Source organism: Salvelinus alpinus, chromosome 12 (assembly GCF_045679555.1).
Source record: "Salvelinus alpinus chromosome 12, SLU_Salpinus.1, whole genome shotgun sequence".
Taxonomy (NCBI): domain Eukaryota; kingdom Metazoa; phylum Chordata; class Actinopteri; order Salmoniformes; family Salmonidae; genus Salvelinus; species Salvelinus alpinus.
In genome coordinates, this window is record NC_092097.1 from 48862021 (window position 1) to 48889603 (window position 27583).

General features: G+C 44.3%; 1 long non-coding RNA gene across 1 annotated transcript; it reads left to right on the forward strand.

The window, feature by feature from the left end:
• The first annotated feature begins 285 nt into the window (after positions 1-285).
• On the forward strand, positions 286-6759 carry LOC139536296 (uncharacterized). Its single transcript, XR_011667286.1, has 3 exons — positions 286-398; positions 5614-5649; positions 5976-6759. It is a non-coding gene; the product is annotated as an uncharacterized lncRNA (long non-coding RNA).
• Positions 6760-27583: the final 20824 nt, after the last annotated feature.

Consider the following 27583-nt stretch of genomic DNA (forward strand, 5'->3'; position numbering starts at 1 on the left):
TTATTTAACAACCCCCAGTTGTCAATGGTTTTAGCAGAGCCGGGGGTCTCCCCCCCCCCCCAGCAGGCAAAAACGCTCTGCATCTTATTGTGACATTAAATTGATAACGACCTATACTGATATATCAACTGATTGCTTTCACTTTCCTCTTCTCATAAATCGCTGCTGGGTTTTACTGTGTTATTATAACAGTGAGTTCAAAGTTTCGTACTGAGTTAATTATTCTCCTGCGCTCCTCTAAAAAAACAGTTCCAGATACTCTCATTGGTCAGTTTAACTTTATGGGTCACGTATGACAGAAAAGTGCAACTATATACGTTCGAACAGCAAAATCTGTAAGACATGACATTGACTTCAAAATTCCATTCCTGAGAACACCTAGTAGACTGACCTGAAAGGTACTTATCAAACTTAACTACTCAGAACAAACTTTTAGTGTCCCTACACTTAGACTACAGTATGTGGACATGTATTTGTGAGCTTGGGGTTGTGAACAAAAATCTGTATGACTCTGTAAATATGATGTATGACGAGGGTTTTTATTGCATCCATGTGTCTGCTCTACGGCAGTGGAGGCTCCTCAGAGGAGGAAGGGGAGGACCATTTTCCTCAGTGAATTTCATAAAAATGTAAATGCTTATTTTTTAATATATTTTTTAATATATAATATGCTTTTATTTTTAAATATATTTACATGTCACCAAAATACACAATTTTGCATTGAAGGTCTATAGTAGCCTTAACAGCAATCTGTAGGGTAGCACCATGGTGTAGCTGGAGGACACCTAGTTTCCGTCCTCCTCTGGGTACATTGACTTCAATACAAAACCTAGGAGGATTGTGGTTCTCACCCCCTTCCATAGACTTACACAGTAATTCTGACAATTTAGGTTCTCCAACCTATCAGAGCTCTTGCAGCATGAGCTGACATGTTGTCCACCCAATCAAAGGATCAAGGAATAATCTGGTACTGAAAGCATAAGCTAGCATTGCAGTGCATAGTGTGGTGAGTAGTTGACTCAAAGAGAGACAAAGACAATAGATGAACAGTTTGAACAAATTAATTTATTTAAAAAATGAAGGAGAAGCGAGAGAGAGAGAGAGAGCGGTAGCTATATTTCATTGTATTTTTTTTCACTTTCTCTTACTTAGCTAGCAAATGCAGCAAACTAGTTTAGCCTACTCAAACACCCGGCTCAAACAGAGAGAGATGCTATGTTAGCTAGCTGGCTATGACTATCCAACACTGGATCTCCTCCAAGTCAAGGTAAGCTTTTGGTTTTATTCATTTATAGCTACCAGGGCCCGCAGGTGTAACTGCTAAACTGCTTGCTGACTCTACACTGTACTGAATGATTGTAGCGGGTTTACTAACATGTAAGTTCTAGTAGCTAAGTTGATTATGATGTTAGCTAATATGGTGATAACGATGGAGGCTGTGTGTAGTGGTTAGCGGTTATGATATGACGGTTTGGCTTGGAAAGGTTTTTTCGCTTGGTCACAGACAGTTGATGTGTTGTGCACTGAAGTCTACAAGTGAAGGGAAAAGTTGAGAGGAGGAGAGTGCGTAGCTGCAAGAAGGAATTATACAATGATCAAAGGAATCATGTTGTTTGTATATGGCTGCTATGAAAGTGAACTGTGTTTGCGTGTGATCAGGGGCATATTAATTCGGCCGATGATCGTGATCTCAAGTATATTCTTATATACCGGTAGTATACATTCCAGCAGTCTATGCTGATTAATAGTATTATTACATATTTAACTATTCGCCGATAAGTGCAATCACACACCAGGGATAAAGAAAATGAAATCAAAAACTTGGGTGGGTGCTTATACACTGAGTGTGCATAACATTAGGAACACCGGGGTTCGCGGCCACGACGGAAGCCCGACAGGCAGCCTCAAAAAATGTTTTTTTGGGGGGGCACACGGGGTGGTTGGCGGAGCCAAGGTGGGAACCAGAACCAACTCCCTGTACTCACTGTGGGGAGTTGGTCACCGTTCAGGTGCCATGTTTTCCGGTTTAACGCACCGTGTCTCCAGTGCGCCTCCACAGCCCGGTGCGTTCTGTGCCAGATCCCCGCACTTGTCGTGCTAAAGTGGGTATCTGTCCAGGACAGGTTGTGCCGGCTCAGCGCTCCTGGTCTCCAGTACGCCTCCAGGGTCCAGTACATCCTGCGCCGGCTCTACGCACTGTGTCCCCAGTGCGCCTTCACAGCCCAGTGCGTCCTTTGCCAGCTCCCCGCACTTGCCTTGCGAAGGTGGTCATTTGTCCATGACGCGTTGTACCAACTCTACGCTCCAGACCTCCAGTGCGCCTCCACGGTCCAGTACATCCTGTGCCGGCTCTATGCACTGTGTCTCCAGTGCGCCTTCACAGCCCAGTGTGTCCTGTGCCAGCTCCCCGCACTTGCTGTGCGAAGGTGGTCATTTGTCCAGGACGCGTTGTGCCAGCTCTACGCTCCAGACCTCCACTGCGCCTCCACGGCCCAATACATCCTGTGCCAGCTCCACGCACCAGTTCTCCAGTGACGGTTCCCAGTCCAGAGCGTCTGGCGACGGTCAGCAGCCCGGAACCTCCAGCGATGGTTCACAGTCCGGAACCTCCAGCAACGGTTCGCAGTCCTGAGCCTCCTGTGATGATCCATGGCCCGAAGCCTCCAGTGATGATCCATGGCCCGAAGCCTCCAGTGATGATCCATGGCCCGAAGCCTCCAGTGATGATCCATGGCCCGAAGCCTCCAGTGATGATCCATGGCCCGAAGCCTCCAGTGATGATCCATGGCCCGGAGCCTCCAGTGATGATCCATGGCCCGAAGCCTCTAGTGATGATCCATGGCCCGGAGCCTCCAGTGATGATCCATGGCCCGGAGCCTCTAGTGACGATCCATGGCCCAGAGCCTCCAGAGACGATCCAAGGTCCGGAGCCTCCAGTGGGGGTTCCCAGTCCGGAGCCTTCGGCGAGGGTTCCCAGTCCGGAGTCCCCGGCGACGATCTACGGTCCGGTTCCTCCGGCGACGATCTACTGTCCGGAGTCCCCGGCAACAATCCACGGTCCGGTTCCCCCGGCGACGATCCACGGTCCGGTTCCTTCGGCGACGATCCACGGTCCGGAGCCTCCGACGACGATCCACGGCCCGGCACTTCAAGAACGATCCCCGCACCAGAGGCGCCACCAAAGCTAGATGCCCACCCGGACCCTCCCCCATAGAGTCAGGTTTTGCTGCCGGAGTCCGCACCTTTGGGGCGGGGTACTGTCACGCCCTGACCTTAGAGAACCTTTTATTTCTCTATTTTGGTTCGGTCAGGGTGTGACTAGGGTGGGTAGTCTAGTTTTTATTTTCTGTGTTGGCCTGGTATGGTTCCCAATCAGAGGCAGCTGTCTATCGTTGTCTCTGATTGGGGATCATATTTAGGCAGCCTTTTCCACCTGTTGTGTGTGGGATCTTGATTTTGTGTTGTTGCTTTTTAGCCCTACAAGGCTGTACGTTTCGTTTGTATCTCTTTCTTGTTTTGTGCCGGTTATCAAAAATAAAAAATGATTAACCTACCCCACGCTGCATCTTGGTCCGACCATCCTTCCAACAACGATCGTTACACTGCCACTGGAACGTTACACTCATCACTGGAACAATTTGGGTTAAGTGCCTTGCCTAGGGGCAGATTTTTCACTTTGTTGGCTCAGGGATTTCAACTACAGATACAGTGAGGGAAAAAAGTATTTGATCCCCTGCTGATTTTGTACGTTTGCCCACTGACAAAGATATTATCAGTCTATAATTTTAATGGTAGGTTTATTTGAACAGTGAGAGACAGAATAACAACAAAAATATCCAGAAAAATGCATGTCAAAAACGTTATAAATTGATTTGCATTTTAATGAGGGAAATAAGTATTTGACCCCTTCTCAATCAAAAAGATTTCTGGCTCCCAGGTGTCTTTCATACAGGTAACAAACGGAGATTAGGAGCACACTCTTAAAGGGAGTGCTCCTAATCTCAGTTTCTTACCTGTATAAAAGATACCTGTCCACAGAAGCAATCAATCAATCAGATTCCAAACTCTCCACCATGGCCAAGACCAAAGAGCTCTCCAAGGATGTCAGGGACAAGATTGTAGACCTACACAAGGCTGGAATGGGCTACAAGACCATCGCCAAGCAGCTTGGTGAGAAGGTGACAACAGTTTCTGTGATTATTCGCAAATGGAAGAAACACAAAAGACCTGTCAATCTCCCTCAGCCAGGGTATTGAAATGGGTCGTGGATGGGTATTCCAGCATGACAATGACCCAAAACACACGGCCAAGGCAACAAAGGAGTGGCTCAAGAAGAAGCACATTAAGGTCCTGGAGTGGCCTAGCCAGTATCCAGACCTTAATCCCATAGAAAATCTGTGGAGGGAGCTGAAGGTTCGAGTTGCCAAACGTCAGCCTCAAAACCTTAATGACTTAAAGAAGATCTGCAAAGAGGAGTGGGACAAAATCCCTCCTGAGATGTGTGCAAACCTGGTGGCCAACTACAAGAAACGTCTGACCTCTGATTGCCAACAAGGGTTTTGCCACCAAGTACTAAGTCATGTTTTGCAGAGGGGTCAAATACTTATTTCCCTCATTAAAATGCAAATCAATTCATAACATTTTTGACATGCGTTTTTCTGGATTTTTTTGTTGATATTCTGTCTCTCACTGTTCAAATAAACCTACCATAAAAATTATAGACTGATCATTTCTTTGTCAGTGGGCAAACGTACAAAATCAGCAGGGGATCAAATACTTTTTTCCCTCACTGTATAGAATCTTAATTTGACCAGTATTGTTGCAGAAAAGTAATCCTGAGGCAACAGAATTTTAACATTTAGTCCATAATGTTGCTCAATCGATAGTTAGGCTATTAGCTGGCCAAAATTAGCCTGCATAAAAAGTGCAATTCTGTTTATATAACCGTGTGGTAATTTCGAGTTTTCAGTGAATTCATGTAAGTCACGAAGCTCATCTAGATTTCAATTAAGATTCTACATCTGTAGCTACCTTTCGGTTACTGGCCCAACGCTCTAACCACTTACCTGCCACCCTAAAAAGGGAAGGGCCGACATGAAATTAAGTTGACATTTTCTTGAAATAGAGTGTGTCCCTGTCTGTCTGTAAAGAAAAAATAATTTTTAACAACAAAATTGTGCTGTCTAGTTTGGGTAATATGAGGAATTTGCTGCATACCATTTACTTTTACTTTTCACTTTTACTCAAGTATGTCAATTGAGTACTTTTCCCACCACTGAACATAAGTACATTTAAAACCAGATACGTTTAGACTTTTACTCAAGTAGTATTTTACTGGGTGACTTTCACTTTTACTTGAGTCATTTTCTATTAAGGCATTTTTACTTTTACTCCATCACTGAAAATGGACTGATTGTCATCATGTAAAATTAGAAAAAGTTCATAGATACATTTCTGGTTTGCTTTGGTTAATTATTGTAAACTGTATCACATCAGCAAACGTTTTACTTCGTTACTTTTTTACATTGGCTTTTTTCTCAGAGACCTTCTAGTGCTCTGTCTGTGCTGTTCTACTCTGTTGGGCAGTTAATAATGACTCCTCTCTCCCGACAGGCAGCCCTGTTACCTGAGAGATGTCGGACAAAGAAGGTACATACTGTAGGCTACATGAACCACACATGAGGAAAAATTAACCTTCAAATTATAGCATAATTTAAAGACTTCCTGTTGTTCAATTAATGATCTATACCCACTGACTCTTGAAGAATATAACATGTTGCCTCATGAGCTTAGCCTTACCCATTGTAACCTTCACCCAAATATAAAGTTGTTGTTATTTGCTTATGTTTTGCTGAGTATTTATAAACAAACAATGTTGATCTCATAGACTGTCAATCCTTGATTCCATAATATTACTCTATTAATCCCCCCACTCCTCTTTCTCCATCTTGTACTAACAACATGGTAAAACGCAGCCATTAAAGCTTTATCTGCCGTTGAAGATTGCTTTGAACGAGTAACTGGGCCCTGGGGATTCAAAGAGATGAATGAGAACATGGACCGACCTCTAAACTCATCTGTTGATACGCTGTTCAACAGTGCACAAACAGACCTCAACGGTGGAGAGACAAAGTGGCGCGGGGAAGCAGGGTTGCATAAGGGTGAATATGAGCGCAGCGTGTTAAGGGCAAAGGCTGAGTTGCCCAACATCAAAGCTGGTATTGGGGGATCGATGGAAAAAGGATATAGTGGGCACATTGACTACGCATTAGGGAAGGCTGAAATAGACATGGGCGTGTTGAAGGTGGAGGGCAGCTTGCCCAGCGCCAGTGGTGCTTTTCAGGCAACAACCGATGGAGCAAAGGTAATGCTCAAGGTCAAAGGTGCCTCTGCATCCGTTGGTCCGGTGAAGTGGCCAGTGGCAGTTGATACAGGCTTTGAAGTAGGCAAGGATGGGGTCACTGTACAAGTTCTGGGTACAGGCGTCTCTGTCAAGGATGGAAATGTGGGTCTTTCTCTCTTCGGCAGCAAGTTGGAGTTCAACCTCTGGTGAAACACCACCGCTCAGAGCTCAGAGGTCCACTGCTTTGGAGACTGTATTCATTCCACCTGTTAAGTTCTCCTACAGCCTACAGACAAGGCTTCAGGGCCATATATGTGCTTGGTTACTTTTACACTCTTAATGAAAACAGCTGTATGTATTGTACTTAATAAGTGGACTGTATTTACAATATATACAATATATTCTTATCAACTCTATTTGTGATTGTTCTTTTTTATGCACACACACACACACACACACACACACACACACACACACACACACACACACACACACACACACACACACACACACACACACACACACACACACACACACACACACACACACACACACACACACACACACACACACACACACACACACACACACACACACACACACACACACACACACACAAAACTAGGTCAGAAATATAACAAATAAAAACACATGATAGGTAAAATCTCACGAGAATGTACACTATATATAGTTGTGTGTGTGTGTAGGTGCTTGATACTCCCCGGAGGCCCATCTGCTATTCTGCTAGCCCCGGCCCGCTAGCCATCTGAATCGCCGTGTCTCCAGCTCGCCTAGCTACTCACTGGACCCTATGATCACTCGGCTACACATGCCTCTCCCTAATGTCAATATACCTTGTCTATTGCTGTTTTGGTTAGTGATTATTGTCTTATTTCACAGTAGAGCCTCCAGCCCTGCTCAATATGCCTTAGCTAGCCCTTTTGTTCCACCCCCCACACATGCGGTGAACTCACCTGGCTTAAATGGTGCCTCTAGAGACAAAACCTCTCTCATCGTCACTCAATGCCTAGGTTTACCTCCACTGTACTCACATTCTACCATACCCTTGTCTGTACATTATGCCTTGAATCTATTATTCCGTCGCCAAAAACATGCTCCTTTTACGCTCTGTTCCAAACGCACTAGACGAACAGTTCTTATAGCCTTTAGCCGTACCCTTATCCTACTACTCCTCTGTTCCTCTGGTGATGTAGAGGTAAACCCAGGCCCTGCAGCCCCCAGCACCAGTCCCATTCTCCAGGCGCTCTCATTTGTTGACTTCTGTAACCGTAAAAGCCTTGGTTTCATGCATGTTAACATTAGAAGCCTCTTCGCTAAGTTTCTTTTATTCACTGCTTTAGCACACTCCGCCAACTAGGATGTCCTAGCCGTGTCTGAATCCTGGCTTCGGAAGGCCACCAAAAATCCTGAAATTTCCATCCCTAACTGTAACATTTTCCGACAAATAGAACTGCCAAAGGGGGTGGAGTTGCAATCTACTGCAGAGTTCTGTCATACTATCCAGGTCTGTGCCAAAACAATTTGACCTTCTACTTTTAAAAATCCACCTTGCCAGAAACAAGTCTCTCACCGTTGCTGCTTGTTATAGACCCCCTTCAGTCCCCAGCTGTGCCCTGGACACCATATGTGAATTGTTTGCCCCCCATCTATCTTCAGAGTTTGTACTGTTAGGTGACCTAAACTGGGATATGCTTAACACCCCGGTCATCCTACAATCTAAGCTAGATGCCCTCAATCTCACACAAATGATCAAGGAACCTACCTACCCTACCTACAACCCTAAATCCGTAACCATGGGCACCCTCTTAGATATCATCCTGACCAACTTGCCCTCTAAATACACCTCTGCTGTCTTCAACCAGGATCTCAGCAATCACTGCCTCATTTCCTGAATGTGTAATGGGTCTGCGGTCAAACGACCACCCCTCATCATTGTCAAACGCTCCCTAAAACACTTCAGTGAGCGGGCCTTTCTAATCGACCTGGCCCGGGTATCCTGGAAGGATATTGACCTCATCCCGTCAGTAGAGGATTGCTCTTTCAAAGTGCTTTCATCACCCTTAAATAAGCATGCCCCATTGAAAAAACAAACAGATATAGCCCTTCGTTCACCCCAGACTTGACTGCCCTTGACCAGCACAAAAACATCCTGTGGCGTTCTGCATTAGCATCAAATAGCCCCCTCGATTTGAAACTTTTCAGGGAAGTCAGGAACCAATATACTCAGTCAGTTAGGAAAGCTAAGGCTATCTTTATCAAACAGAAATTTGATCCTGTAGCACTAATTCCAAAATGTTTTGGGACACTGTAAAGTCCATGGAGAATAAGAGCACCTCCTCCCAGCTGCCCACTGCACTGAGGCTAGAAAACACTGTCAACACCGATAAATCTACGATAATCGATAATTTCAATAAGCATTTTTCTACGGCTGGCCATGCTTTCCACCTGGCTACCCCTTCCCCGGCCAACATCTCAGCACCCCCTGCAGCAACTTGCCCAAGCCCCCCCGCTTCTCCATCACCCAAATCCAGACAGCTGATGTTCTGAAAGAGCTGCAAAATCAGGATCCCTACAAATCAGCTGGGCTAGACAATCTGGGCCCTCTCTTTCTAAATTTTCCGAAGAAATTGTTGCAACCTCTATTACTAGCCTATTCAACCTCTCTTTTGTATCGTCTGAGATACCCAAAGATTGGAAAGCTGCCGCGGTCATCCCCATCTTCAAAGGGGGAGACACTCTAGACCCAAACTGTTATAGACCTATATCCATCCTGCCCTGCCTTTCTAAAATCTTCGAAAGCCAAGTTAACAAACAGATCACCGACCATTTCTAATCCCACCGTACCTTCTCCACTATGCAATCTGGTTTCTGAGCTGGTCATGGGAGCACCTCAGCCACGCTCAAGGTCCTAAACGATATCATAACTGCCATCGATAAAAGACAGTACTGTGCAGCCGTCTTCATTGACCTGGCCAAGGCTTTCGACTCTGTCGATCACCAAATTCTTGTCGGCAGACTAAATAGCCTTCGCTTCTCAAGTGACTGCCTCGCCTGGTTCACCAACTACTTATCAGATAGAGTTCAGTGTGTCAAATCGGAGGGCCTGTTGTCTGGACCTCTGGCAGTCTCTATGGGGGTGCCACAGGGTTCAATTCAGGGTTCAACTCTTTTTTCTGTATATATCAATGATGTCGCTCTTGCTGCTGGAGATTCTCTGATCCACCTCTACGCAGACGACACCATTCTGTATACATCTGGCCCTTCTTTGGACACTGTGCTAACAAACCTCCAAACGAGCTTCAATGCCATACAACATTCCTTCCCTGGCCTCCAACTGCTCTTAAATACAAGTAAAACTAAGTGCATGCTCTTCCAATGATTGCTGCCCGCACCCTCCCGCCCGACTAGCATCACTACTCTTGAACAACTACAAATACCTAGGTGTCTTGTTAGACTGTAAACTCTCCTTCCAGACTCACATTAAGCATCTCCAATCCAAAATTAAATCTAGAATCGGCTTCCTATTTCGCAACAAAGCCTCCTTCACTCATGCTGCAAAACATACCCTCGTAAAACTGACTATCCTACCGATCCTTGACTTCGGCGATGTAATTTACAAAATAGCCTTCAACACTACTCAGCAAACTGAATGTAGTCTATCACAGTGCCATCTATTTTGTCAGCAAAGCCCCATACACTACCCACCACTGCGACCTGTACGCTCTCGTTGGTTGGCCCTCACTACATATTCATCGCCAAACCCTCTGGCTCCAGGGCATCTATAAGTATTTTCTAGGTAAAGCCCCATTTTATCTCAGCTCACTGGTCACCATAGCAACACCCATCCATAGCACGCGCTCCAGCAGGTATATTTCACTGGTCATCCCCAAAGCCAACATTTCCTTTGGCCGCCTTTCCTTCCAGTTCTCTGCTAATGACTGGTACCAAATGCAAAAATCCCTGAAGCTTGAGTCTTATATCTCACCCTCTAACTTTAAGCATCAGCTGTCAGAGCAGTTTATCGATCACTGTACCTGTACACAGCCCATCTGTAAATAGCACACACCAACTAAATAATCCCCATTTTGTTACTTATCCTCTTGCTCTTTTGCACCCCAGTATCTCTACTCATCATTTGCACATCTATCACTCCAGTGTAAATGCTAAATTGTAATTATTTTGCCTCTATGGCCTATTTATTGCCTTACCTCCCTACTCTTCTACATTTGCACACTGTACATAGATTTTTTTATTGTGTTATTGACTGTACGTTTGTTTATGTGTAAATCTGTGTTGTCGCACTGTTTGCTTTATCTTGGCCAGGTCGCAGTTGTAAATGAGAACTTGTTCTCAACTGGCCTAGCTGGTTAAATAAAGGTGAAATAAATTAAAACATTTTAAAAATGCCCAGTCGCTAGATAACAAGGTATACGTTGCTACCAAGGACTGCGGGGCCTCTCTCGCCTTTTCCGTGGCCAACATGAGTAACACATTTAAACGCGTTAACCCTCGCAAGGCTGCCGGCCGAGACGGCATCCTGAGCCTCGTCCTCAGAGCATGCGCAGACCAGCTGGCTGATGTGTTTACGGCCATATTCAATCTCTATTGCTGTCCCCACATGCTTCAAGATGGCCACCTTTGTTCTTGTACCCAAGAAGGCAAAGGTAACTGAACTAAATTATTATCTCCCCGTAGCACTCACTTCTGTCATCATGAAATGCTTTGAGAGACTAGTCAAGGATCATATTACCTCCACCTTACCTGCCACCCTAGACCCACTTCAATTTGCATACCGCCCCAATAGGTCCCCAGACGATGCAATCGCCATCACACTGCAAACTGCCCTATCCCATCTGGACAAGAGGAATACATATGTATGAATGGAGTTCAGCATTCAACACCAGAGTACCCTACAAGCTCATCATTAAGCTTGAGGCCCTTGGTCTCAAACTCACCCTGTGCAATTGGGTCCTGGACTTCCTGACGGGCCGCTCCCAGGTGGTTAAGTTCACCCTGCTACATCTCCACATCGCTGATCCTCAACACTGGGGCCCCACAAGAGTGCATGCTCAGCCCTCTCCTGTACTCCCTGTTCACCTATGACTGCGTGGCCATGCACACCTCCAACTCAATCATCAAGTTTGCAGACGACACAACAGTAGGGGGCTTGATTACCAACAACAATGAGACAGCCTACAGGGAGGAGGTGAGGATGCTCAGAGTGGGGTGTCAGGAAAACAACCTCTCATTCAACGTCAACAAAACAAAGGAGATGATTGTGGACTTCAAGGAACAGCAAAGGGAGCATCCCCCTATCCACATCGATGGGACAGCAGTGGAGAAGGTGTAAAATTTTAAGTTCCTCGGTGTACACATCACGGACAACCTGAAATGGTCCACCCACACAGACAGTGTGGTGAAGAAGGTGCAACAGGAGGCTGAGAAAATTTGGCTTGTCACCTAAAACCCTCACAATCTTTTACAGATGCACAGTTGAGAGCATCCTGTCGGGCTGTATCACCGCCTGGTATGGCAACTGCACCGCCCACAACCACAAGGCTCTCCAGAGGGTGGTGTGGTCTACACAACGCATCACCGGGGGCAAACTACCTTCCCCCCAGGACATCTACAGCACCCGATGTCACAGGAATGCCAAAAAGATCATCAAGGACAACAGCCACCCGAGCCACTGCCTGTTCACCCTGTTACCATCCAGAAGTCGAGGTCAGTACAGGTGCATCAAAGCTGGGACCGAGAGACTGAAAAACAGCTTCTATCAGAAGGCCATCAGACTGTTAAACAGCCATCACTAACACAGAGGCTGCTGCCTAAATACAGACTTGAAATCATTGGCCACTTTAAGGATCACTTTAATAACGCCACTATAATAATGTTTACATATCTTACATTACTCATCTCATTTGTATATACTGTATTTTTTGTACCATCTATTGCATCTTGCTTATGCCACTCAGGCATTGCTCATCCATATATTTATATGTACATATTCTTATTCCATCCCTTTAGATTTGTGTGTATTAGGTAGTTGTTGTGGAATTGTTAGATTACTGTTAGATATTACTGCACTGTCGGAACTAGAAGCACAAGCATTTCGCTACACTCGCAATAACATCTGCTAACAATGTGTATGTGACCAATAAAATTTGATTTGATTTGATTTTTTTTTAAACAGACATTGAATATCCCTTTGAGCATATTGAAGTAATTTTTTTCTTTTGTTTCTTTTATTTAACCTTTATTTAACTAGGCAAGTCAGTTAAGAACAAATTCTTATTTACAATGACGGCCTACCAAAAGGCAAATGGCCTCTTGCGGGGACAGGGGCTGGGATTATTATATATATTTTTTATAAATATAGGACAAAACACACATCACGACTAGAGACAACACAACACTATGTAAAGAGAGACAACAACATTGCATGGCAGCAACACATGACAACACAGCATGGTAGCAACACAACATGACAACAACATGGTAGCAACACAACATGGCAGCAGCACAACATGGAAGCAGCACAAAACATGGTACAAACATTGTTGGGCACAGACAACAGCACAAACGCAAAGCAGCCACAACTGTCAGTAAGAGTGTCCATGATTGAGTCTTTGAATGAAGAGATTGAGATAAAACTGTCCAGTTTGAGTGTTTGTTGCAGCTCGTTCCAGTCGCCAGCTGCAGCGAACTGAAATGACCCAGGGATGTGTGTGCTTTGGGGTACTTTAAGATAATGTGCCTGGCAGAATAGGTGTTGTATGTGGAGAATGAGGGCTGCAGTAGATATATTTTTTACTTTGGGGATTTGATCTTGCAACCTTTCAGTTACTAGTCCAACACTCTAACCACTAGGCTACCTGCCACCCCAACCACGAGGCTACCTGCCGCCCCAACCACTAGGCTACCTGCCGCCCCATATAAGAAGCATTAGTGGCGAATCTGATGGCCGAATGGTAAAGAACATCTAGCCGCTTGAGAGCACCCTTACCTGCCAATCTATAAATTACGACTCCGTAATCTAGCATGGGTAGGATGGTCATCTGAATCAGGGTTAGTTTGGCAGCTGGGGTGAAAGAGGAGCGATTACGATAGAGGAAACCAAGTCTAGATTTAACTTTGAGACATATCTCAAGATCTGGGGTACATCATGCACCGAGCCAACAGTTTGTCCCGGAGGTAAATACATAATAATAGTTTCAGACTTTACTCTGATCCCCTTCCCTCTCTTCTTCTGTCCTTTTTCCTCCTCACCTCACCATGCTCACTGCTCTCCAGACACTCCTAATCACCCGTCTTCACCTCACCATGCTCACTGCTCTCCAGACACTCCTAATGTCCCCCCTCTTCTCCTCACCATGCTCACTGCTCTCCAGACACTCCTAATCACCCCTCTTCTCCTCACCATGCTCACTGCTCTCCAGACACTCCTAATGTCCCACCTCTTCTCCTCACCATGCTCACTGCTCTCCAGACACTCCTAATCACCCCTCTTCACCTCACCATGCTCACTGCTCTCCAGACACTCCTAATCACCCCTCTTCACCTCACCATGCTCACTGCTCTCCAGACACTCCTAATGTCCCCCCTCTTCTCCTCACCATGCTCACTGCTCTCCAGACACTCCTAATGTCCCCCCTCTTCTCCTCACCATGCTCACTGCTCTCCAGACACTCCTAATGTCCCCCCTCTTCTCCTCACCATGCTCACTGCTCTCCAGACACTCCTAATGTCCCCCCTCTTCTCCTCACCATGCTCACTGCTCTCCAGACACTCCTAATGTCCCCCCTCTTCTCCTCACCATGCTCACTGCTCTCCAGACACTCCTAATGTCCCCCCTCTTCACCTCACCATGCTCACTGCTCTCCAGACACTCCTAATGTCCCCCCTCTTCTCCTCACCATGCTCACTGCTCTCCAGACACTCCTAATCACCCCTCTTCTCCTCACCATGCTCACTGCTCTCCAGACACTCCTAATCACCCCTCTCCTCCTCACCATGCTCACTGCTCTCCAGACACTCCTAATCACCCCTCTTCTCCTCACCATGCTCACTGCTCTCCAGACACTCCTAATGTCCCCTCTTCTCCTCACCATGCTCACTGCTCTCCAGACACTCCTAATCACCCCTCTTCTCCTCACCATGCTCACTGCTCTCCAGACACTCCTAATGTCCCCTCTCTTCACCTCACCATGCTCACTGCTCTCCAGACACTCCTAATCACCCCTCTTCACCTCACCATGCTCACTGCTCTCCAGACACTCCTAATCACCCCTCTTCACCTCACCATGCTCACTGCTCTCCAGACACTCCTAATCCCCCCTCTTCTCCTCACCATGCTCACTGCTCTCCAGACACTCCTAATGTCCCCCCTCTTCACCTCACCATGCTCACTGCTCTCCAGACACTCCTAATGTCCCCCCTCTTCACCTCACCATGCTCACTGCTCTCCAGACACTCCTAATCACCCCTCTTCACCTCACCATGCTCACTGCTCTCCAGACACTCCTAATGTCCCCCCTCTTCTCCTCACCATGCTCACTGCTCTCCAGACACTCCTAATCACCCCTCTTCTCCTCACCATGCTCACTGCTCTCCAGACACTCCTAATGTCCCCTCTCTTCACCTCACCATGCTCACTGCTCTCCAGACACTCCTAATCACCCCTCTTCACCTCACCATGCTCACTGCTCTCCAGACACTCCTAATCACCCCTCTTCACCTCACCATGCTCACTGCTCTCCAGACACTCCTAATCCCCCCTCTTCTCCTCACCATGCTCACTGCTCTCCAGACACTCCTAATGTCCCCCCTCTTCACCTCACCATGCTCACTGCTCTCCAGACACTCCTAATGTCCCCCCTCTTCACCTCACCATGCTCACTGCTCTCCAGACACTCCTAATCACCCCTCTTCACCTCACCATGCTCACTGCTCTCCAGACACTCCTAATGTCCCCCCTCTTCTCCTCACCATGCTCACTGCTCTCCAGACACTCCTAATCACCCCTCTTCACCTCACCATGCTCACTGCTCTCCAGACACTCCTAATGTCCCCCCTCTTCTCCTCACCATGCTCACTGCTCTCCAGACACTCCTAATGTCCCCCCTCTTCTCCTCACCATGCTCACTGCTCTCCAGACACTCCTAATCACCCCTATTCTCATCCTCTCCACAGGGTCCTGGCACCTCTAACTGATTTCCTGAATGAACTCTCACCAAAACTGGATCACCAGCTGTAGGAGCTCGAACATGACTTCAAGAAGAGGACATTCCATAGACACTGTTCTACTATTGTTCTGAAATATTTATATTTTGCTCATGAATATTTTGTATCTACACTCTTGACACTTTATATTTGAGTCTTTTGTTGTTCACATGTCTGTTCAAAGCAGAAACTCTTCTACTATTGTTCAGAAAGATTTATATCTACACTCTGACACTGACATTTTATTCCATAGACACTTGTTTACATGTCTGTTCTCAGCAGACACTTTTCTATTGTGGTTTACTTTCAGAAGCAAGAATAAAGGTGTATTTGTGTGCTGAAAAAGCTCTGTTGGCATTTCTTCATCTCAATACAAGGTGTTTCACTGCATTCTATGTGAACATCAAGTGCTGACAACTTAGAGAAGGGCTGTGTGCCACAGACTTTACACGCTGACAATGTAGAGAAGAGCTGTGTGCCACAGACTTTACACGCTGACAACTTAGAGAAGAGCTGTGTGCCACAGACTTTTCAGGCTGACAACGTAGAGAAGAGCTGTGTGCCACAGACTTTACAAACTGACAACGTAGAGAAGAGCTGTGTGCCACAGACTTTACAGACTGACAACGTAGAGAAGAACTGTGTGCCACAGACTTTACACGCTGACAATGTAGAGAAGAGCTGTGTGCCACAGACTTTACACGCTGACAATGTAGAGAAGAGCTGTGTGCCACAGACTTTACACGCTGACAATGTAGAGAAGAGCTGTGTGCCACAGACTTTACACGCTGACAACGTAGAGAAGAGCTGTGTGCCACAGACTTTACAGACTGACAACGTAGAGAAGAGCTGTGTGCCACAGACTTTACACGCTGACAACTTAGAGAAGAGCTGTGTGCCACAGACTTTACAGACTGACAACGTAGAGAAGAGCTGTGTGCCACAGACTTTACAGACTGACAACTTAGAGAAGAGCTGTGTGCCACAGACTTTTCAGGCTGACAACGTAGAGAAGATCTGTGTGCCACAGACTTTTCAGGCTGACAACGTAGAGAAGAGCTGTGTGCCACAGACTTTTCAGGCTGACAACGTAGAGAAGAGCTGTGTGCCACAGACTTTACAGACTGACAACGTAGAGAAGAGCTGTGTGCCACAGACTTTACAGGCTGACAACGTAGAGAAGAGCTGTGTGCCACAGACTTCACAGACTGACAACGTAGAGAAGTGCTGTGTGCCACAGACTTTACAGGCTGATAACGTAGAGAAGAGCTGTGTGCCACAGACTTTACAGAATGACAACGTAGAGAAGAGCTGTGAGTCACAGACTTTACAGACTGACAACGTAGAGAAGAGCTGTGAGCCACAGACTTTACATGCTGACAACATAGAGAAGAGCTGTGAGCCACAGACTTTACAGGCTGACAACATAGAGAAGAGCTGTGAGCCACAGACTTTACAGACTGACAACGTAGAGAAGCGCTGTGTGCCACAGACTTTACAGACTGAAAACGTAGAGAAGTGCTGTGTGCCACAGACTTTACAGACTGACAACGTAGAGAAGAGCTGTGTGCCACAGACTTTACAGGCTGACAACGTAGAGAAGAGCTGTGTGCCACAGACTTTACAGACTGACAACGTAGAGAAGTGCTGTGTGCCACAGACTTTACAGGCTGATAACGTAGAGAAGAGCTGTGTGCCACAGACTTTACAGAATGACAACGTAGAGAAGAGCTGTGAGTCACAGACTTTACAGACTGACAACGTAGAGAAGAGCTGTGAGCCACAGACTTTACATGCTGACAACATAGAGAAGAGCTGTGAGCCACAGACTTTACAGGCTGACAACATAGAGAAGAGCTGTGAGCCACAGACTTTACAGACTGACAACGTAGAGAAGCGCTGTGTGCCACAGACTTTACAGACTGAAAACGTAGAGAAGTGCTGTGTGCCACAGACTTTACAGACTGACAATGTAGAGAACAGCTGTGTGCCACAGACTCACAGTGCACACAAAGAACTGAGTTTTGCGTCCATCAATAAGGGGGTGTAAAAATAGTAAAAATAAAGAACAACCTTTGAATGATTAAGTGTGTCCAAACTTTTGACTCGTACTTTTGACTCGTACAGACTGAAAACGTAGAGAAGTGCTGTGTGCCACAGACTTTACAGACTGACAACGTAGAGAACAGCTGTGTGCCACAGACTCACAGTGCACACAAAGAACTGAGTTTTGCGTCCATCAATAAGGGGGTGTAAAAATAGTAAAAATAAAGAACAACCTTTGAATGATTAAGTGTGTCCAAACTTTTGACTCGTACTGTACATATTTTTGAAGTAATTCCAGTGCCTAATTTCAGGGACTGACAGCTTAAGAGGATTTAACAGTGAGATGTTGTTCACAGAGAAGCAATGGTTTAACTGTGAGAAATGTTGTTCAAAGAAAATCGATGGTTTAACTTTTTAGAAGTGTTGTTGACAGAGAAACTGGTTTAATTGTGAGAAGTTACATTTTACAGATATACAGTGGTTTTAACTGTGCAAAGTGTTGTTCACAGAGAAAGAGTGGTTTGAACTGTGAGAAGTGTTGTTGATAGAGAAACATTGGTTTAACTGTGAGAAGTGTTATTCACAGAGACACAGTGGTTTTAACTGTGAAAAGTGTTGTTCACAGAGAAAGAGTGGTTTAACTTTGTGTTGTTCCGAATATTACACTTTTTGTAGGTCACTGATAACAATGGGATCAGAGAGCGAGAGCGTAGTATGCAAATCAGTGAGTTACTTTACAATAGTTGTTTGTCTGCCGTGTGTCACAGGTGTCACTTTGTCACGTGTCACAGGTAATTCTAAAGATAAATGTAGTTTGTGGGTATCGAGGTGAAACAAATATTAGACTTCACCTTTTACGACGGAAGTTATGTCTACAGGGGTATGAAAACAAAACGGGATTTCTGTGTGTTTACATCTGTGTTGGTAGCTGGTGGCGATAGCACTAAATTACCTCTAAGCATCAATAAAGTTTTTTTCAATAAAATAAAAGTGTTCAGTTCAATTCATGTCAAAGGAAATGTTTATTTAATTGTTTAATAATGTAATTGTTAATAGCCCCGCCTTATCTCAGCTCACTGGTCACCATAGCAACACCCACCACCATAGCGTAGCACGCGCTCCAGCAGGTATATCTCACTGGTCATCCCCAAAGCCAACACCTCCTTTAGCCGCCTTTCCTTCCAGTTCTCTGCTGCCAATGACTGGAACGAATTGCAAAAATCACTGAAGCTGGAGTCTTATATCTCCCTCTCTAACTTTAAGCATCAGCTGTCGGAGCAGCTTACCGATCACTGTACCTGTACACTATCTGTAAATAGCACACCCAACTACCTCATCCCCATATTATTACTTACCCTCTTGCTCTTTTGCACCCCAGTATCTCTACTTGCACACCATCATCTGCACATCTATCACTCCAGTATTAATGCTAAATTGTAATTATTTTCACCTCTAGGGCCTGTTTATTGCCTACCTCCCTACTCTTCTACATTTACACACACTGTACATAGATGTGTCTATTTTTCTTTTCTACTGTATTATTGACTGTACTTTTGTTTATGTGTAACTCTGTGTTGTTGTTGCACTGCTTTGCTTTATCTTGGCCAGGTCACAGTTGTAAATGAGAACTTGTTCTCAACTGGCCTACCTGGTTAAACAAAGGTGAAATAAAAAAAAGTTAAAATATGCAGGGACAGTTGTAGCAAGTTCCCATTCTTCTACAAAGCTTCACTAATGAATTTGCAGTGTCGATTTTACCCCATTCAGATGTAAGCACTGACATCTACTGTTGAAGGACAGCTAATGTCTCACATTCATATATTCGTCATCTTTTCTGCTTTAGTAATAATAATAACACATAATAATACATAATTGTCACATTCTGACCTTAGTTCCATTTTTATGTCTTTATTTTAGTTTGGTCGGGGCGTGAGTTGGGGTGGGCATTCTATGTTGTTATTCTGTTTTGTTCTGTGTGTTATATTTCTATGTGTTTGGCCTAGTATGGTTCTCAATCAGAGGCAGGTGTCGATCGTTGTCTCTGATTGAGAATCATACTTAGGTAGCCTGTTTTCCCACTATGGGTTGTGGGTAGTTATTTTCTGTGTCTGTGTTTCACCATACAGAACTGTTTCGGTTGTTTGTTTGTGCTTTTGTTATTTTGTTCAGTGTTCTGTTGATTTATTAAAAATCTAATTATGGACACTTACCACGCTGCACATTGGTCTGATATTTCCTACTCGTCATCAGACGAGGACGAGTACCGTTACAATAATAACAAACATGATGCTCTTTACACCATGTACTAGAGGGGTTGATATACTCTATGGGTCCATACTTACGAACTCTGGGTTCAACCACTTGGTTTAACCTTTTGGAACATCTTTGTGCATGCACAGTTTTATTTTTGGTAATGGAATGTGATCAAATATGTCTTTAACAATATACTTTTTTGTCTGACTAATATACATGCCAAGTAGACCGTTTTTTTCAACAGATACGTTTTTTATTGGCTTCAGTTGTGCTTTATATTTAAATCTCAGAAGGGATAAAACAAATAAAAAAATAAAAAAATACCAATCAAATATGTCAAAATTGACTACAAAGTGTAAATAGGATAATTTTGTTCATAAAATTAGTCTTGTCAAACTGAGTTTTTGTTCGTCATGGCTTACTTGTGGGATGGGTTTTGACTTTGACAATGATCACTTGCCCACTAACACTGCGTCCACAGCTGCGGTGATTGCCTCTATCCAGTGCCATGCACATAAATTAAGAGTGTTGGGCCAATGCAGTTTCTGCATTATGATGCATTTTTTATTTTTTATTTTTTTATTTCACCTTTATTTAACCAGGTAGGCAAGTTGAGAACACGTTCTCATTTACAATTGCGACCTGGCCAAGATAAAGCAAAGCAGTTCGACACATACAACAACACATAGTTACACATGGAGTAAAACAAACATACAGTCAATAATACAGTGGAAAATAAGTCTATATACAATGTGAGCAAGTGAGGTGAGATAAGGGAGGTGAAGGCAAACAAAATATATATATAAATAAATAAAAATATAAAAAAGGCCATGGTGGCGAAGTAAATACAATATAGCAAGTAAAAACACTGGAATGGTTGGTTTGCAGTGGAAGAATGTGCAAAGTAGAGATAGAAATAATGGGGTGCAAAGGAGCAAAATATATAAATAAATACAGTAGGTAAAGAGGTAGTTGTTTGGGCTAAATTATAGATGGTCTATGTACAGGTGCAGTAATCTATGAGCTGCTCTGACAGCTGGTGCTTTAAGCTAGTGAGGGAGATAAGTGTTTCCAGTTTCAGAGATTTTTGTAGTTCGTTCCAGTCACTGGCAGCAGAGAACTGGAAGGAGAGGCGGCCAAAGGAAGAATTGGTTTTGGGGGTGACCAGAGAGATATACCTGCTGGAGCGCGTGCTACAGGTAGGTGCTGCTATGGTGACCAGCGAGCTGAGATAAGGGGGGACTTTACCTAGCAGGGTCTTGTAGATGACCTGGAGCCAGTGGGTTTGGCGACGAGTATGAAGCGAGGGCCAGCCAACGAGAGTGTACAGGTCGCAGTGGTGGGTAGTATATGGGGCTTTGGTGACAAAACGGATGGCACTGTGATAGACTGCATCCAATTTATTGAGACTTACATGAGATTTACATGACACTGGCAGTCATGTTAGCTCACCATGAACTTAACATGGAGAATATTTAAACAATGCTATGTAATTGAATGTCTAGATTTAGAACAATATAAATAGTTCTAAACGGTCTAAATATACAGTGCGTTGGGAAAGTTTTCAAACCCCTTGACTTTTTCCACATTCTGTTACATTACAGCCTTATTCTAAAATTGATTAAATATATATTTTTCCCTCATCAATCTACACACAATACCCCATAATGATGAAGCAGAAACAGGTTTTTAGAATTTTGGGCAAATTTTTGTTCCTAATAAAAAACTGAGCGCACTGGAGGATGTTTTCATCATGGATCTCTCTGTCCGTTCATCTTTCCCTCGATCCTGATTAGTCTGCCAATCCCTGCCACTGAAAAACATCCCCACAGCATGATGCCGCCACCACCATGCTAACAGGTTTCCTACAGACGTGACGCTTGGCATTAAGGCCAAAGAGTTCAATCTTGGTTTTATCAGATCACAGAACATTGTTTCTCATTGGTCTGAGAGTCCTTTAGGTGCCTTTTGGCAAACTCCAGTCATGTGCCTTTTACTGAGGAGTGGCTTCCGTCTGGCCACTCTACCATAAAGGCTTGATTGGTGGAGTGCTGCAGAGATGGCTGTCCTTCATGAAGCTTCTCCCATCTCCACAGAGGAACTCTAGAGGTCTGTCAGAATTCCCCAGATCTGTGCCTCGGCACAATCCTGTTTCGGAGCTCTACGGAAAATTATTTTCGACCTCATGGCTTGGTTTTGCTCTGGCACGCACTGTCAACTGTGGGACCTTATATAGACAAAATCATGTCCAATCAATTGAATTTACCACGGGTGGACTCAAATAAAGTTGTAGAAACATCTCACGAATGATTGATTGAAACATGATGCACCTAAGCTCAATTTTGAGGCTCATAGCAAAGGGTCTGAATAGTTTATAAATATATATATTTTTTAAAATAAATGTGCAACAATTTAAAAAAAATCTGTTTTTGCTTTGTCATTATGGGGTATTGTGTGTAGACTGATGAGAAAAAGACATAATTTAATACATTTTAGTATAAGGCTGTAATGTAACAAAATGTGGAAAAAGTCAAGGGGTCTGAATACTTTCCGAATGCACTGTATGTCTCTGCCTCTATCCAATCCTACCGCAAAACACCCACAGTGAGACAGACCTGCCCACCAGCGCAGCGGATCTGACAGACCTGCCCACCAGCGCAGCGGATCTGACAGACCTGCCCACCAGCGCAGCGGATCTGACTTTGCTTAGATGATACAACTCATTACACATTTTTTAACTTGAGAAAATACTGCACCAAACACCTTATCTAGACTTAAAATTGCACGACCAAACCTCGTCTTCCAAAACGTCAAAATTAATTACAGATTTCTTGAGTAATCTTAGATTCATTCTGACTATTTTGAGTAGGTAATACTGACTTTGTTCCTAAGGTGTCTCAGGGGGGACACACATCAGTAACGGCCACATGAACCACACCCCAAAGACTGAAATCTCGTTTTCCTTAATGCACAACAGAGAAACACATTTGGAATCTGTGTGTTCAGTCACTCTTTAAGGCAGCGAAATGGGAAGACTGTGCAAGGGAGTGTCACGTCCTGACCTTAGAGATCCTTTTTATGTCTCTGTTTTGGTTGGTCAGGGCGTGAGTTTGGGTGGGCATTCTATGTCTGGTGTTCTATGTTGTCCTTGTGTTGTATTTCTGTGTGTTTGGCCTGATATGGTTCTCAATCAGAGGCAGCTGTCTATCATTGTCTCTTATTGAGAATCATATTTAGGTAGCCTGTTCCCACCTGTGTTTGTGGGTGGTTGTTTCCGGTTTAGTGTTTGTGTCACCTTTCAGGACTGTGCGTTTGTCGTGTTTGTTGTTTTGTTTAGTGTTGCATATTTTATTAAATGATATGAACACTTACCACGCTGCACCTTGGTCCTCTTCTTCTCCTCCAGACGACAAGCGTTACAGGGAGTGTGTAGACTTGCTAAAGGTGCTTCCACCAAGTACTAACTCTGGGGTGTGAAGACATATGCAATCAAGCCAACAGCTACTATTGCTGTTCTAAAAGTTTTAAGGTTTGTAAGTTTTGACTCAATTAGTCTGGGTGAATTTAACAATACTCCCAATCAAATTGCAATCAAAACAATGACTATAAGAGCGGGAAGAGACAAATAATTAAGACCTCATGATGATTATGGTATTAATGTTGATGGTGATGATGATGATGGTGATGATGATGATGATGATGATGTATTAGTGATGATGATGATCACTTGCGAAAAACTCTAGGGCAGCGCTGATTTGTTGATGACTATCATTATTGCTTTCTGTTCCTTCAGGTTGGCTATGTACTGTATCTTCTTAATCTATTTTCTCCCCTCAATGTTTTGCAAAGGCCAGGGGCCTGTTGCACAAAACTAGGATAAGGGATTAAGCCAGGATATCTTGGTGATCCTGGCTCAATTGATCCGTAATCCGGTTGCACTAAAGATGGATAGGGGGCAGGAGGATATGTTATGGTATAAATTACCATGGAGATTTATTCTGTGGAGCTAGCCTGCTCCAGACCAGGCTAAATTCCAGGATCTATTTAATCTCATCCCTAATGTCAGTCAGCAGTCACCACAAATGGAAACCAATAGTTATTTCACTGCTCACTATACATTGTTATCACATATAACTAGACCCACTGTTATTATTTAAACGTTTGTGATCATTAATTTCAATGATTTTGGATAAAAAATGATTTTTAGATGATGTTGCTATCATTAGATAATTTACAGTTTCCCATAGACTATAAGGCTATATATAAAATGATAGAATATTAGGGCCACAGAGGGGAAAAAAACACAAGTCATAATATTGTAACCAGTTGTTTTAAAGGAGGACAGTTGTTAAAATGACAGATGTGGGGCATTTGGTGAAATTGTACTTCAGTATGGTTTCATAAACAAAGACATGCTGATGTGCCAGAATATTAAGTATCACATTGTCATAAGTATCAAAACTGTAAAAACAATATGTAGCTTTTCTGCAGAAAGAACCAGCCTCATAAATTTATGACTTTATCTTCAGTGTGGCCCTAGTACTCTGTCATATAAACAAATACACATTCCATATGAATATAAAAACACAATGTGTAACATTATGTTCCTTTATTGAATAAGGACAAAACAAAGCAGGTAAACCATCAGCTCCTTTCGAAACTGAAGTCACAGTGACTCTACAAGATGGAAAGCACAGAATCCAAGCATATTATACAAAATGATACATACACATTCAAAGGTCTGTATATAACACACCCTGCATGTCTGCACACTAAAATAAATGCAGGACAAATCCATACACATCAACTGAACAGACAAATGAATGGATGCAGTAGCCTCCCTGCAGCCTTGTATTACACACAGTATACCGCACAAACATCATAAGAGGCCAAATTCGTCAAAAAACGAACCCAAAAAAACCCAAATTCCTCTGCCACCGCAGGACATATTTAACCAAAATTGAAAGCACACATACTAACTAAAATAATTCAACACATATTGGTCCCTCAGCAGCCGACCACTGTCGTCATCAGGGAAGATTGCCGGATTGTCCCAGTCCATGGCTGGTGGCACTCTGGGGGCCCTCTCCTTCCTCAGGCAGGCCACATTGTGGAGGACAGCACAAGCCACAGTAATATCACATGCCCTAACAGGGCTGACCCTTAATTTGTGAAGGCAGTGAAAGCGTGCCTTCAGGAGGCCAAAGGTCATTTCAACTCTGGCCCTGGTCCTGGCATGGGCATGGTTGTAGGCCTGCTGTGCTTCCTGGGGGTCTGTGAAAGGTGTCAGGAGAAAAGGCTGGCAGCCATACCCCCTGTCTCCCAGCAACACACCAGAGAATTCACCTGTCAACACAAAATCTCATCATTACTACCTCATAAACACAGTGATATTCTTGACACAGCCATGATGGTTATAAATAGGGGTTGTGTGGCTTACCTTGTGATAGGCACTGATAGATTTCAGAGGCCCGAAAGATTCTGGAGTCATGGACTGAGCCAGGCCATTTTGCCACAACATTGCTGATCACACAGTCAGCATTGCAGACCATCTGAAATCATAAGATGAGGAATATTACACCAATCAATGCACATCACTGGCAATGCAGAGTGTTCGTCAATGGACAATATCAAAAAGTTATGTTCACCTGAACATTAATGCTGTGAAAGGATTTCCTATTCACAAAATCGGCCTCATGGGCACCTGAGGGGGCTTTTATCCTTATGTGTGTGCAGTCCACTGCACCAATGACATTGGGGAAACCTGTCACACAAAGTAATGAGTATCCTACTATGTGTTAACAGTTGTCCTGTAATTTGTAGATCCTCTTACCTGCAATCCTATAGAACTCCTCTTTGATGTCACAGAGTCTTCTGTGGCCAGGGAAGGAGATGAAGACATCTGCTAATGCTTTGATAGCCAGACACACACTCCTTATTGTGCGGCAAATTGTGGCCTTGTTCAGCTGTTCTGCATCCCCCACTGAGTACAGGAAGGCTCCACTAGCAAAAAAGCGCAAGGCCACACAAACCATTTGCTCCACACTCAGTGCATGGCTCCGTGCAGTGCGGTGCTTAATCCTGGGACCCAGTAGTCTGCATAGATACCTGATGCCATCTGCAGAAAACCTGTATCTTTCATATAGATGGTCATCAGGGAAGGCCAGTGGGTCCAACCGGTCCCTGAAGACCCTTTCTCGCCTGAAGGCTCTCCTCAGCACAAGTGCTTCTTCATCCACCACATCTCGCACGAATGGGCATGCCATTGTCAGAGCAGAAAGGAACACACAATTTTGGGCCTTCATATAGGCTAGTGGCCACACCTGGTGCTGGGGGGGTGGGCAAAAGAGGGCGATGCCTTATAACGATGACTTGGTTGTACTGATTGCTGGGAAAATAAAAAAAACCTTAGAAAGATGCCACCGTCCTGTGTGCTCACAATAAGAGCTCATATGTCATGGCTCACTTGACTTTACGAGAATATACCTAATTTTTATTTTGAGCTGTGTCATCTTCTTGGAGCTGGGGGAGGAAAGAAAAATAATGATTAATACATTTGTGTTACAGTTAGCATACAGTGTACATTGAAGGCATATCTCACCTCCCTCTCAAGTTTTTTTATTTCAAGGTCCAGTTTCCTAATTGTCCTCTTTTTTATTTCGGACTCCAGTGCAAGATTTTCCATCTTTTTCTTCTTGTACTGAATGTCTATGTCTGCCAGTTCTATTTGGCGCCGGAGGTGGTTGCCATACAACTTTCTGATAGCTTGTGAGCTCTGTGAACACAATACAATTAGCGCAGCTGGAATTTGGCAGGATGTGGTGTCCTTTTATTAATACGCACTATGTTGCCAGGCTGGTTTTCCCACTGTATAGCATCTGGGTCGTGTAAAAGAAATTCGATTTTTTGATTTTGATGAGGACTCCTCACCATTGTAGAGTAAATAGTACTTTCACAGTCTTAACATGATACCTCATGCCTTCTGGAATCCAGAGAGATGGTCTCCTCCTCATCATCGTCTCCATCATGTGCTGTTGCTGCTGCACTGGGGCCTTCACCCTATCACATTTAATCGGATTCATATTGAAGCTAGTAGACAAGACATGCCAGGCCTACAGTATGCCTTTGATGGAGTACTCACTGGATCAGCATCGTCTGGTGCTTGTGCTGGTGGCTCTAACAGGAACACAGTGCTGCCAGACACTGCAAGGCAATAGGTAAACCAAAGTCAGACAGTCCAAATTGATTCAATATGAATGTGGTTGTATCCCATGTAGAGATGGAAGGACATACCTTGAATGAAGCGGGTGGCATCTTGGGAGGAACCTATGCTCGTCTCTTTCCCCCCAGGGATCCCCTCTAAGACGGGCCTGCCTTTATTTAGCTCCAAGGCCATGTCCTCTGCTGGGGTAAGGTCAGCCTTTGGTGACCCACCACCCGTGCCTTGTCTGTGGGTATTCTTTTTCACTGCTAAAACAGTACAGACAATGTGTGAGCAGGCACCTTCTGGGTACAATATATGCTTGTGCTTTGTTAAATATTAGTCAGGGACCATACCATTCTGCAGAATGTTCTTGTATTTGATTTTGACCTGCTGCCATGTCCGTTTTGGCCCGTTCATGTTTAATCTACACACACACACACACACACACACACACACACACACACACACACACATTTAATGGAGTCACACTGCAA